General features: G+C 38.4%; 1 pseudogene; it reads left to right on the top strand.

Moving 5' to 3' along the window:
• Positions 1–10,941: 10,941 nt before the first annotated feature.
• LOC102811049 lies at positions 10,942–13,719 on the top strand (annotated as a pseudogene).
• The last annotated feature ends 968 nt before the right edge of the window (positions 13,720–14,687 follow it).

The raw sequence follows: 14,687 nt of genomic DNA on the forward strand, positions 1-14,687 counted from the left end.
ATCACACAAAAACAAATCATATGGTTACTATTGGTATTAAATAAATATTAGTTTGTCCAAATAGAAAGGAGTGAAACAGCCCTCTTGATCACAGGGGTTTGTCATAAACAAGATGCCGGCGAGTCTTCTTTCAGTCCTTCTGTTTGCAGGAGAGGGTATGAGGGATGCGGACTCTGGACCAACCTTGAGCTAAAGAAAAGGAATCTTTTTGAAGCTATGCCCAGGCCTTGGTATAGTCAGATGTGATTTGTAGAAGTGGCTGACTCAGTGACCTGAAAGGGCTTTGATAATGAGCACTTCTGTTTTTCCTGTGCTTGGCCTCTAATCATCAGAAAAAGGAAACTGAGTCCATGGACACTTTTACTTTCTGAAGAATGAAGTCATTGTGTGCTGCACTTAGCAAATACTTACTTCCCTTAGTATGGATTTAGATTGTAATTATCTGGAAATTCTCTGATACCATTTGTTGAAAATTGCTGCCTACGTGTTTGATGCAAGGCTTGTTTGCTGGATGACCATAACGAATGAGAGAGTTGGTTATTGGGCCACAGAGCAGAACAGACCAAGACTATCAAAACTTTATCTCATCCCACCATCAACCAAGTGGTTATTTGTAACTAAATGCAGGCTTGGGACGCCACAGCTGTAGGTCTCTTTATGGTCAAGTAAATACCTCTGGTTCTTTACCCAAATCTAGGTGTCCATTTGTGATAGAAAGTTTGGAAGAAGAAGGTTATCTCAGAAGAGAAGTGCAAAAGTAAAAAAGATAGGAAGCTAATACATAAGACGTGTCTCCCAGTGGTCCATTTTGCCAATGAAATCTGGGAATAACCATATTAAAAAAAAAAAAAAAATTAAAGTTGTCCTTTCATGTTGAACTTGACTTTATTGTTGTTGTGTGCCATTGAAGCAGTTACAATTCATAGTGAAATCACGTGTAGAATTGTCCCATAGTGTTTTCTTGACTGACATCTTTATGGGAGCATATTGCCAAGTCTTTATCCCCCAGAGCTGTTAGGTAAGTTTCAACCTCCAGCCTTTCAGTTATCAGCTAAGTATTTAACTGTTACACTCTTTGGACTTGCCTTTAATTACTTCCAACTCTTTTATAAAATGAGTCTTCCTTGTCCATCCTTGTGATGTGTATGTTTGGAATTAAGAGGTACAATATTGAAAAGATCTTTGGAGACCAGTGCAGCAGTGCTGACATGTGAACCCAAGGTGGTGGGGTATGGACCTTTATTGTGGCTCTGAGACATATTAACAGGTGGGAAAAACAATGAGGGGAAGCAGTTGCCAGTAAATGGCATAGAAACAGATGTGAGATCCCAAAACAATTTTCTCAAGATGAAACAAATATTGCTTTCAATATCAGAAAATAAACAGCAAGGTTCTATGCTGATTCACTTGGCTTCTATGTCTTACTCCTACAGATTGCTTGAAATAAAGCATTTTAAGAATTCTGGTACTGTGAGAAAATATCAGATGCATCTAGCTATAAATGCACAAATCTTATGTCCTTGAATTTGGCTTCTCAAGTTGTCCTGAGACTATTTGCTAAGAACACTTCTTTAATCGATATGACAGTACAATTCTTTAGTTAAATTTAAATTATTATTTGATTTTAACAGGATGGGAAAAGGCATGTAATGATGACATAAGCATTCCATTTTCTTCTTTGTCCTCAGGTGGACATTTCAATGTCATTGTTACTAGTACCCTTATTCTTTTCATATGTCTACCTTGCATTGCTTTTCTGTCTGATTTAAAGGAAATAACCCTCAAAACCAAACCCACTGTTGTAGGATTGATTCTGAATCATGGCAAAACATATATTACAGAGCAGAACTCATAGGGACAGCCTGGGAGTGAGGAGGCAGGAAACCAGGAACCAGACTAGCAGGCAAGGAGATCTCACCAGGTGAGGCCAATCAATCAGGTTAAAGACCTTAACCACAAGAGAAGGAAGACCTAATGCAAGGGACTGTGCAGATTTGGAGCATGCTCAATTTAGGGGACTAGTGACTGAAGGATGCACCTTACCTCATTATAATGCTATATCCAGCACCCACCAGGGCCATGACAGACCGACCAGGACCAAATTAGGACAAGAAAGGGGTGGCACCCCATTTCTAGGATCTCCCTTCCCAGCCCCAGAAAATGCATGAACATTCTTCCCTTCTATTAGGATATGTTAGAGTCTGATCAATAAAAACTTAGACCTGAGACCCTTTGGTGTTGACTCCAGCCCCCTTCTTTGAGAATGTACTTCCACTTTGCTAATAAACTGCTTAAGGCCGGGTAGATTGTGTGAGTGAGTGAGTGTTTTGTTGTTGCAGCCCCAGAACTCAACCCCTGATTCTTCCAGTTAGATGAGGAAGAGAAACTTGAAGGAGGAAAACAGGACTGAGCTCCACAGGCTTTTCTTGGCTGTAGTCTTTTGGAAGCAGATCCCCAGGCCTTTATTTTCTGGTGTCACTGTGCAGGTTCAAACATCCAATCTCTTGGTTAATAGTTGAACACAGATTGCTTGTACCACCAAGAAAAGGTGTACTTTTGGATGCTTTATTTCTAAGAATAGGAGTTGACATGGATAGATGAAGGTCAGAAGATGTCAATGGAGTTAGATTAAATAGTTCAATGAATGGTGAGTGTAGAATGGATTTTAAAAGCCACATTTACTGTGGTTGTGAGTTGCTTAATCTTGATCAGCCTCAATTCTATATCAGTGAAATAAGGGAGATAAGAATGGAACCTCCTTCCAAGAATTGTTGCAGAAATGTTATGAGAAAAGACATAAAACATTTAGGACAATGTCTGGGTCATGGTAAGTATTCAAAGAAGTACTCTCTATCCAATTGATATTCCTTGAATTAATATCCAAATATTAAAGCTGATCAACATAACAATTTGAAAGATCCTATCACCATTTCCAATGGGAATAATTTTAATTCTGATTTCCTGTTTCTGACACTGGATGGTAGATATGACAGCGTCTCCTTTGCTCCTGATTAGCATCAATATGAGAGGGTTTTATGTAAATGAGACATTTGCATTCATAGTGACTGGAGGAACAAGTTCTAAATTATGTGGACTGTTTGGCACCTCATTTTCTAGTTTTTTAGTGTTGCACTAATGCCTATATCCAATGCACCTGGGTCTTCATGTCGGACTGAGCTGAAGTCATTAAACAAATATGTGAACTGCGTCTTTTTAAATTAATAACATATGCTTCCACTCTTTATGTTTTGGGCAAATAATCAAAATTTTCAATGTAACTATGGGCAATACATAACTTAAATGAAATCTCATCACTTACTTATTTTTCCAGTATCAAGAACAAAAGGAAAAATTGCTGATTCTAGCAGGGCAAGAGTTTTTATTTCAACATAATCATGTGTTTATATATTTTTAAATTATTTTATTGGGATATTTCTCCTGCTTACAATACCCTCTCTATTCCTCTCCCACTATGGTAACAGTAGTAATAATAAGACTAACTATATACAGCACTTGCTCTGTATGAGACATGTTCTAAATCCTTTACATGTTTTAAATACATTTCACTTCAATGCCCTCTTATTATTGTAGGTACTATTTAATCCTCATACTCTAAAATGTATCCTGGTGGTACAATGGTTTAAGTGTAGGGGCTGCTAACTGAAAAGTCAGTGGTTGAAACACACCAGCCACTTCCTGGGAAAAAGATGAGGACTTTTACTTATGTAGAGATCTACAGTCTTAGAAACCCTATGGGGACAGTTCTATCCTTTCCTATAGGGTCACTATGAAGGATTAAGTAACCTGTCCAACCTCACCCAACTACTAAATTGCAAAGCCAGGCACTCTGTTTCAGAGTCTATAGTCTTATAAATTATACTTGTACAAGCAGACTTGGTGGCACAAACAGTTAAATACTCAGCTGCTTACTGAAGGCTGCTGGTTCAAACCCACCTATTGACTCTTCAGGGAAAGACCTGGCAATTTGCTTCCCTGCTTCATAAAGACTACAGCCAACAGAACCACATGGAGACATTTCACTCTGTCAGATGGAGTCACTGATACAGAATTGACCCAGTAACAGCAGCTGCCTCTATATTTAGCACAGTCTCAAACTTTCTTAAAGGCTCATCTCAATGTTGTTGTTATGTGCCATGGAGTCGGTTCCAACTCATAGCGACCCTGTACAGGGTTTCCGAGGCTTTAAATCTTTACAGGAGCAGAAAGCCTCATCTTTCTCTCCCGGAACAGCTGGTAGTTTTGAACTGCTGACCTTGAGGTTTGCAGCCTGATTAGTGACCACTACGGTACCTGTCTGCTAATCTACCACTCATGTCCAAACAGTGACCATTCCTTCCCCAGCTCCTGTAAAATCTGTTAACTAACTTCATTCATTTGTCATTTCAGGAACTCTATTATAATGAAATATATTATGGACATGTCTTGTCTACCCCCAAAGATTTGAACTCCAAGTATCAAGTCTAATATAATGCTTTCCTTTAGAAGGTGATGTTGAGAGGAAAATGCTCAGTTTTGCAATTCAGCTCTACTCTGGAAAGTGCAGACTGAGTTTCCCAATTGTAAACTGAGGAATAGAAAAATTTAGGGATAAATTCATTTTACTTATTTATAGTTATATGAGGCAGAAATACCAATCTGAGCAAGGAAGAAAACAAAACATTAAGATGCTTGGGCTCAGTTTTTTGTTGATGTGTATGAATGATCATTTTGACTCTATATGTTTTGAGAGTTATTTCACTCTGACCAGCATTTTACTACAAGTCTTTATTAACATTAACAAGAATCTTGAGGCTAGAGCCTTATGCTTCAGATGGAAAGTTTATACCTACTAAGAGAGTACAGAGTAAGGCAATTAGCATTTACATTTTGGGGTTGATGGATGGGAGCCATCTGAGAATTAGAAATCATGCCAAAGTAACTGGCACAATGAGAATGGGTGTTTCAGAAATGGCTAACTGAATCCTGTGAATGAATAATCATTTTTAGAAACATTGCATAGCCAGGATTTCTCAAAGCCCAGATCCCATTGATTTCTTTCTATAATGCATAGTGCCTAAAGACTTGTTGATGCTTTGTTCCTTAGCCATTCTGATTTCCTCTGTGGGAGAAGTGTGTTCCATAATGGGAGAAATGATCTCTTGTTGGGAACTCATACATTGGGATTTCAGCACCCAATACTTGCAAACACCTAATATTTGGTGAACTCCTGGTGTGGCATTGTAGTATCAGCATCAGACTGTGAACCACAAGATTGGCAGTTCAAACCAACCAGCTGCTCCTCAAAAACCCTACACAGGATTGCTATGAGTCAGAACTAACTCTAGGGCACTATATTTGATGGGTCCACTTGACCAGTGGAACAAAGAAAGTCTTCATTATAAATTTCACCATTTATGATTATTAGACAAGAATCAGCATTGACATAAGTAAGCAATGAGGGAGGTTAGAAAATACCTGATATAATTTCATTGTTATGCTTTAATTTCTCTCAAACCATAGATGAGAATCAGGCTGCAATGCCACACTAACCTAAGGTTATTGTAAGCTTTGACCCTTGTTGGGTCAATATTAGTGTTAAACATGTTTAAAGGCAGAAGAAATTAACAAAGGAAAGAGAAAACAGTGCAATCAAGAAATAGGAACACCATTCCTGTCTGGATCTGAGATTGGGGAGGAGCTGTTCTTTGAGTAAATCCAAAAAGAACTATTGATCTGCCAATGCTTTCTTGCAATGTTGCTTTATGTTTCATTTCCATTCATTCATACTTGCTTCTGTTAATACAGGTCCTCTGGTGGCAGTTATTCTTTTCAGAAGAGTGAAGTCGTTTAGTAATGAAATCCTTAGGGTATTCACTAACATGAAGTGGGATCTGTCCTTGCACCTGGTACACATTCAGTTTTACAGAGTCACATTGATATTCATGCCTTTTGTTCGGGCACACAAGGGAACTAGAACAAGAAGTGTAGATTTTCACCTTGGCTTTTATAAGGTACATTGTGAGCTATACAACTCCTTAGAATTAGCCTGGCAGTCCTAGTTTTCAGGCAACAATGATTTGCAACTGGACATAAAGAAAAGAGACATTAATTGCTAGTAAATAGTAGCTACCGAGGCTTTTACTCTAAATTGACCCTGAGAAAAACAAGGAATAGAAAAGCAAGAATTTAGCTTTAGAATTCATTTTATGATTGGTGTCATACCAATGACTCAGTTTTTGGGACAACAAAGCTTCATGTTACCCTCAATTTAAATTTAATATTACATTTATCAAAAAATATTACATTTATCAAAATTGTACAGGTACATAGTTTAAAATATCAACTCGTTCTACAAGGCTTAAAATGAAAAACAGCAATTTCTCATGCTACCTTGCCCCTCTTCCATTCCTAGTCTCCAAAAATAACATTTAACTTTATTTTCCTTATTTACAGTCTTTTTTTTTCAAATGCTTGTAATGTTGCTACTTGAGTTTTTTCAGTTTTACGTCTTATTTTAGTTTTTTTACAACCCCTTTCCTTTAACCCTAAGATACATATCCTCTCTTGATTCTTATTGTTGTGTTATAATTTTGATTACTTAAATATTAATTGCTTATGCTATTGATGCATGTTTAAACATGTCTCTGTGATTGGTAAATGGCCACAGAGAAGTTCTCTGAGTAATACACTTATCTTAATTTCATTTGTTATTGTTGTTGTTAAGTGCTATTGAGTCAGGCCTGACCCATAGTGATCCTGTGATTGGTTTCCAAGGAGTAGCTGGTGAGCTTCAACTGCTGACCTTGTGGTTCAAACCAACTTTGCAGTCTAGCTCATTAACCCACAGTGCCACACCAGTCTCATTAGGAATCCTTTAAAACAAAGAATACTTTTTGTGCCATGGAATAAAAAATTTTGAGGTAAGGGTGAATATAAAAATTTTAACAAAACTCAAGTGGACATTTTTCCAAACCATTGAAGTTTTATATGAATGCCCCATATAAAACAACATTTTAAGGAAAGTTGGGAAGACCTCAAAGATGAGCTAAGACAGGGAAGATAGTTGACCTTGATGAGACTGTAGTTGAAGTCCAGAAACTGATGGAGGAAGACTGTAGAAACACCATTGATGCACTAGATACTGAAGTTTTGGTCTCACAGGGCTAGAATTTTAAATTTTAAGTGAACATGTTGACTTCAGCAAGCTCTCACCTCCAAATGTGTCAATAGCTTTGCTCAAAAATCTACTGGTTCAAAAAACTGATTTTGCACTGGTCTTTTAAGCAAGGTCAAAGTTATTGAAGATGAGATTATGGAACAAATCATATGTGGAAATGGGATGCATCTTGGGTTCACCAATATGACCCAGAGAGCAAGATACAATGAAAATAATACTTGTGAGGGACCTTCTGGGATAGTTAAATTCAAGGCAGAAATTCCGCTCAGAAGGTAACTGTTTTTTGGGATTCCCAAGGGGTGATCTTGATGATTCTCTCTGAGGACACAGGATGATCATGAGGGCTTATTATTAAGAAGTTCAAAAAATTTTAAACTGTGTTGGTGAGAAAAAGACCTTGAACGTTGCACCAAGGAAGTCTTTCCCCATCACGATACACCTGCTCATTCTTTGAAGGTACCAAAGGTTGTCCTGTGAGAATTTCATTTGGGAATCCTTATCCCATCTAACCTACAACCTAGATCTTGCCCGTTCAGACTTCTTTTTGCTTTCCAACATCAAAGAACATTTAAAGAAACATAATTTGAATCCTCTGAGGATGCTAAAATTGCCATTTTGATGTGGTGTAAATCTAAGGACTTAGAGTTCATTGGGAAAGCAAAAAATTCATTAATTCATTCTCACACTGTCTGCCAAAAGTGTAAATCTCCTCTCAAATATACCCAGCATATCTAACAATATTAATTAATCTATGTTCTTTTACTGGTGGGAGGTGACAGGCTGGGAGCAAGTCCTTCTTGGGAGCTTTGGTTTCCTCTTCTGATCTAGACTAGTGACTTCTAAGGCCTGATGCACAACTACCATTATGCAACTTCCCTTTATTCCTTTATTGTCTGTCTTAGTCAGCATTCTCAAGAGAAACAGAACCAGTGAGATTGTGTGTGTGTGTGTGTGTGTAAGTAAGAGATACTTATTTCAAGAGATTAACAAGCAATTGAGAAGACTGATAAGTCCACAATTTTTACATCATGTGGCAGGCTTAAGACTACTCCTGATCACAGGATTGTGGGGGACTGACAAATCTAAAATCCTATAGGTAAAGTGGTGAGATGGAGTTTTCTGCAGGCTTGGATTCCCAGATCCAATTCAGACATCAGGAAGATTGTAGTGTTGTTTGAGAGTGACAGCAAGTTTTGCCAAAATATTTATTTGTAGTCTGTGAGCAGACTATACCCTAAGGAAACTCCCCTTTCAGCTAACTGATTGATAACATTAGATTACATTATGGAAAGTGATTACATTATAATGTATTAGATTAAATTATGGAACAACAATTAATTTAATGTTGGGTCAAACCACTGGAAATCATAGCCTTCCCAAGTTGACACACAAATTTAACCATTACACTGACCTTCTGAAGGTGCTTTTTGTCTTGTTTTTGTGATAGATCCCATGCTTCCCAGATCTCACATGTTCTGCTATTTTGGTATATGATCATATTTTGGTTAATAATATTATCCAGTACTTGGTCAAGAAAGGGGATATGGGAAAAAAACATTTTGATACTTTACATATTTGATAATGATTTTATTTTCATATGTTATTTATAGTTTGATGAGGTATAGAGTAATAGATAAAATACTCTCATCAGAAATTTTGTGTAGGCTGATGGGCCATTTCAATGGGGTGGGGGCTGTTTGGAGAGTATAAGCTGGCTGTCAGCATTCTGGGAGCCAAAGAGCAGGAAGAGGACTAGGGTTTTCACTATTCATTATGTAGACTTTCATTTGATTCTTTGCTGAGTCTTTGAGTTCTGAAATCTTCTGGTTCAACCTCTTCAGGACATTTACTGTCTAAGGTAATAAAGATGGAGCTTATTAGCTGAATAAAATGTTTTCGTGTTTGTGTGTATTTACCATCTGGATGTGTGTTTTAGACAGATATATAGGATTTCTGGTGGGAGGCCATGGGATAAGCACTTGACCTTATTAGTTTGGACTGAAAGGTGGGTGGTTCAAACTCATCAGTCATTCCTTGGAAACCCTAAACAGGGTTGCTATGAGGCAGAACTAACTCTACGGCACTTAGCAACAACAACAACAATAGGGATATACCAACATTCAACCTACCCTGCATTAGTGGTCTTTTTGAATCCCTGCAAAAAATGGCATCAACCATTCAATCCATGGCATGCTCTACTCAGCTGGAGTCAATAATTCATTGCAATGCCACCCAAACTTAGATACTATATTTAGAGCTATGGGCTTTACTAGGGAAGTTAGCAGGTTAAATTTAGGGCCACAAATGTTCAGGACACAGTTTTTTCAGTTAGAACTGTCTGTCCTCAGCTATGCTCACAGACAGACCTCTCTCTAACCTGTTCCATCAGTGTTACAAAGCTCTTTTAACGTTGCTGATAAATGCCCACAGCGCACACACCACCATAAGCTTCAGCCTGAAGGCATTCACTTCAAGCTCTGTGGGTCAGCAAACCTAGCTCCCCCAATTAAGTGCCTGGATGTACCTTACTCAGTAAGCAAGCATCCTGCCCCAAGTCACTCACCTTTATTTGTGCCATGGGCTGGGAAACGCACTGCTCTGTCTCACACTATGACTCTTGGATTTGCTGTTGCTGCCATTCTTCCCTTGTCACAGCTTTCTGTCCCTGGGTTGAAGAGGTTCAATGAGTAGGGATCACAGGGCCAAAGGATAGGCATTCTCTTCTTGACTCTTCTACCTTGATGGAAGTGAGGTCTCCTGATCCTGCTTACAAGATGACTCATTTTATGCCCATGTTAGAGTTCCAAAATTTCACAATTATCCCTGTAAACAGCCACACACTGAATGATATAATCTATCAGTACTTTCTCCCATCTTCCTTTACCCAGATCCATCATGAAAATGTTATTTGGTAGGAGTTACAAACACTAAGGCTAGAAGAGACATTAAATAATCCACTACATCATTTACTATTAGGGATCTCTATTATTTCTAATATTTGAGGTTTTCTGGATTCAGAAATGCTTGACTGAGCCTTCTCCTCTGTTGAGTTGAGATTTTCTTCCATCTGACAAGTAGGTTACCCTTTCCCTATCTGTTTTTCAGTTTCCAATGATTCGATAGTTGTGGGTTTGCTGTTTTCACCCATTTGTTGTCATTTTATTGTTTTTTTTTAGAAGGGAGTAGAAATAACTATTTAACCAGAGTTCTGTTACTACCTTTTTTTCTGAAAAATTTTACCATAAAAATTAACCTTTTCTGACAGATTCACCACAATCTCTCACCCTTCCTTACATCCTACCCATTCTGCCTGTCCTATCTTTCCATTGTTGTTGTTATGTGCTGTGGAGTCGTTTCCAATTCATAGCGACTCTGTACAGGGTTTCCGAGTCTGTAAATCTTTATGGGAGCAGAAAGCCTCATCTTTCTCCCCGGGAACAGCTGGTAGTTTCGAACTGCTGACCTTGAAGTTCGCAGCCCAATTGGTAACCACTACGCTACCAAAGCTCCTTTTATTTCTATTACCTAGTCACAAAATTCTTTTCTCCCCTCCCTTGAACCAGCGGCGCTCCCCGTTTCTGTTTTAGATCAGAATCAGAAGTGGGGTGGGCGAGGCCAGAGGCAGAAAAAGCAGTAGAGCCAGAGCCCGGACAAGGCTATGGCCGCTGTCCCTACCCCCGCCATGGATCGTGGGGTGGACGCGGGTCTCTCCTGGTGTGTCCGGGTGGCAGCCTCCCTGGGCCCCCTGGGTGCCGTGAGGGATCATGTCTACAGCCTCTGCTGTCTCCTCCACCTCGTGGTCTTCTGCCGGTGAGATGATCAAAGCCCTTCCCAGGTCCTCAACTTTGAAGAGATGGACTATGAGGAGATCGACGTGGAAGAGGCTCCTCTATCGTTTTGCTACTGTGAATAGTGCTGCTATGAATATTGGTGTGCATTTATCTACTCTTGTTATGGTTCATATTTCTTGTGGATATATACCAAGTAGAGGAATTGTTGGATCCTAAGGTTGTTGGAAGAGGAGCTTTTGGAGCCGTCTATAAAGCCAAATGGAGAGCAAAAGCTGTTGCTATTAAACAAATTGAAAGTGAATCTGAAAGGAAAACTTTTATTGCAGAGCTTCATCAGTTATCCCATGTGAACCATCTTCATATTGTAAAGCTATATGAGGTCTGCTTGAATCCATTGTGTCTTGTGATTGAATATGCTGAAGCAGGCTCCTTGTATAATGCGCTGCATGGTGTTGAACCATTGCCATATTATACTGCTGCTCAAGCATTGAGTTGGTGTTTGCAGTGTTTCCAAGGAGTGGCTTATCTACACAGCATGTAGCCCAAAGCTCTAATTCACAGGGACCTGAAACCACCCATCTTGTTGCTGGTTGCAGGGCAGACAGTTCTAAAAAAATCTGTGATTTTAGTATAGCCTGTGACATTCAGACTCATATGACAAATAACAAGGGAAGTGCTGCGTGGATGGCACCAGAAGTGAAAAATGCGATGTCTTCAGCTGGGGTATTATCCTTTGGGAAGTAATAACATGTTGGAAACATTTTGATGAACTTGGTGGCCATGCTGTCCTTATCATATGGGCTTTTCACAATGGTACTAGGCAACCACTGATCAAAAATTTACCTAAGCCCATTGAAAGCCTGATGACTCATTGCTGGTCTAAAGATCCTTCTCAGCACCCTTCTATGGAGGAGATTGTGAAAATAATGACTCACTTGATGCAGTACTTTCTAGGAACAGATGAACTTTTATAGTACTTTTGTCAGTATTCAGATGAAGGTCAGAGCAACTCTGCCACCAGTATAAGCTCATTCATGGACATCACTTCTACAAATACCAGTAATAAAAGTGACACTAATATGGAACACCACTTGTCTTTCACTTTGTCGTACTGTGGTGGCTTGTGAGTTGCTCTGGTTCTGAAAGTTATGCCACCGGTATTTTAAATATGTCACCCATGGTGGACAGGTTCCAGATGAGCTTCCAGATGAAGACAGACTAGGACGAAGGAGTGACGAACTACTTCTGATTATTTAGTCACTGAAAACCTTATGAATAGCAGAAAAACACAGTCAGATATAGTGATGGAAAATGAGCCCGTCAGGTTGGAAGGCACTCAAAATGTGACTGGGGAAGAGCTGCCTCCTCAATGTAGAGTTGACCATGATGATGCGATTGGAGTAAAGTCAGTGGGAATAAAGCCCACAGGACCTTCATTTGCTGATTGGGCACAACTCAAAATGAGGAGTAACAGCTGTAAATATCCATTGAAAATCAGATCATGGAATGTACAAAGTATGAATCTGGGAAACTTAGAAGTTGTCAAAAATGAAATGGAATGCATAAATATCAATATCTTAGGCATTAGTGAGTTGAAATGGATTGGTATTGGCCATTTTGAATTTGATGACCACATGGTTTACTATGCCAGGAATGACAAATTGAAGAGGAATGGTGTCACGTTCATTGTCAAAAAGAACATATCCAGATCAGTCATGAGGTACAACGCTGTCTGGGACCCATTACATTTAAAATATGCAAAGAATTTTGTTGTTGTTTTAAAGGAAAGAAAAGCCCTTGTAATGACAGTTTATGAGTGTTAAGCTTTTTTTATGTGTTCTGAAGGCCAACCGCCTCTATTGGCTGCATTTGTTTCGTCATTTATTTTCCTATGCTCATGGTAGTCTTGCAACTCAGTTGTCTCATTGCATAACATGGAGGCATCAGCGACTTGAATAAGCATTAATTCTTCACGTCCAAACACATGCAGGGAACTGTGGCTGTATATGCATGCTCATGGTGTGAAGGAGGCTATCAACAACAGGGCTATCAAACTGGCTGCTGTATGCAAACATTGTCTTTCTTTCTTTCCATATTAGAGGTGGTTGTTGTTGTTGCGATGTGCTGTAGAGTCGGTTCTGACCCATAGCGACCCTGTACAGGATTTCCGAGGCTGTAAATCTTTTACTGGAGCAGAAAGCCTCATCTTTCTCCCATGGAACAGCTGGTAGTTTCGAGCTGCTGACCATGAGGTTTGCAGCCCGATTCATAACCACTATACTACCAGAGCTCCTTATATTAGAGGTAGAATATCAAAAATGATTTTGTTCATGTATGTCATCTCAAAAGATTACTAATGTGTTTCCCCCCAAATATGGTATCTATATTAAGCTAAAGACAGTGTATTGTAATTCTAGAATAATTGGTGGTAAATCACAGAAGTATTAAACCTATAGGAATAGTTCAAACCAAGGGTCTTGATACCAGCATCCTTGGTTCAGTACTGAACTTAGTTCCATCCATAAAATATTTAAAGGTAAGTGATGGCTGTTGTGTTTAATGAAAGCAAATTTTACACAGTTTCATTCAACTAAAATGAACTTATGATACATTGAACAAAATGGAAGTCTCTTTTTAAAGGGGTAAAGACTTTTAATTCTCAGATTGTGTGGATGTGTACTGTAAAGCTTTTATGACTAATTTTAATCTCTTAAATGAAATTAAAGGGTAAATGAACGTGATCCAGCATAAATAATCATTCCTTCCTGCAATGATTATTGGATTGTTTCACTATATATTTGAAAAACTAAAGAGAAGTATTGAAAAATGGAAATACTTGCTCCAGCTAAAAGGCTGGACTTCAAATTTCCTTTCACGATACCAATGAAAAATAAACCTGACAAATCAGGAAAGCTGAGCTAGTAAGGGAGCTAAAGAAGTAAATATAAATTCATTAAGTAGCCCACTTCTCTTAAATATTTGGATAATTTACTTTCCTTTACAAGCCCTCCAAGACTGTCTGCTGCCTTTCAACACTTTTAAGAGAACATTTCAACATTTATAAAGAGAAATTTTATATTGTTGACATTAACTTTGCTACCAACTTGAAAATAACTTTAAAGTAATAAAACTTCATTGAAATAATAGACTATAGAAGCTCCATTTTTTCAGTTGGCATTAAAATCAAGTCATTTTGATACCAATACAAGGTGTCTTTTAAATAAGGATGTCATTGACCTCATTTTTGTGGCATTAATGTGTTATGAAGAGAAAATAAGAACTGGAAGCATAATTGCTGTGATTATTAGAGTTATGATTGTGCTTTCGATTTGCTCTATTTCAGATAAGCAAGTTGGTCTAAGAAGTTATAAAATGTGCTTAAAAATGCTAAAGCAGGTAATCTTTTCTTCCATTTTCTCTCCCTCCCACTGAGTTTTATAACGTATTCCTGTGTATACACGCAATAAAGGTAAAGGACAGTTTGTCTCAAAAAAAAAAAAATAAAAAAAATAACCTTTTCTGTTAATTCTTTTCTGAAAAAATGTATTGCTGTACTACTTCTCTTATAAATAATGCTTGAGTATCAGAAATGATGTTGATCAAATTGTTAATCTGGAGGTGGTTGTGTGCCATCAAGTTAGTTCCAACTCATAGTGACCCTGTATAGAGTTTGTGAGGCTATACAAGTCTTCATGGGAGCGGAAAGCCTCATCTTTCTC

This window comes from Chrysochloris asiatica, unplaced genomic scaffold, assembly GCF_000296735.1.
Source record: "Chrysochloris asiatica unplaced genomic scaffold, ChrAsi1.0 scaffold00012, whole genome shotgun sequence".
NCBI classification, from domain to species: domain Eukaryota; kingdom Metazoa; phylum Chordata; class Mammalia; order Afrosoricida; family Chrysochloridae; genus Chrysochloris; species Chrysochloris asiatica.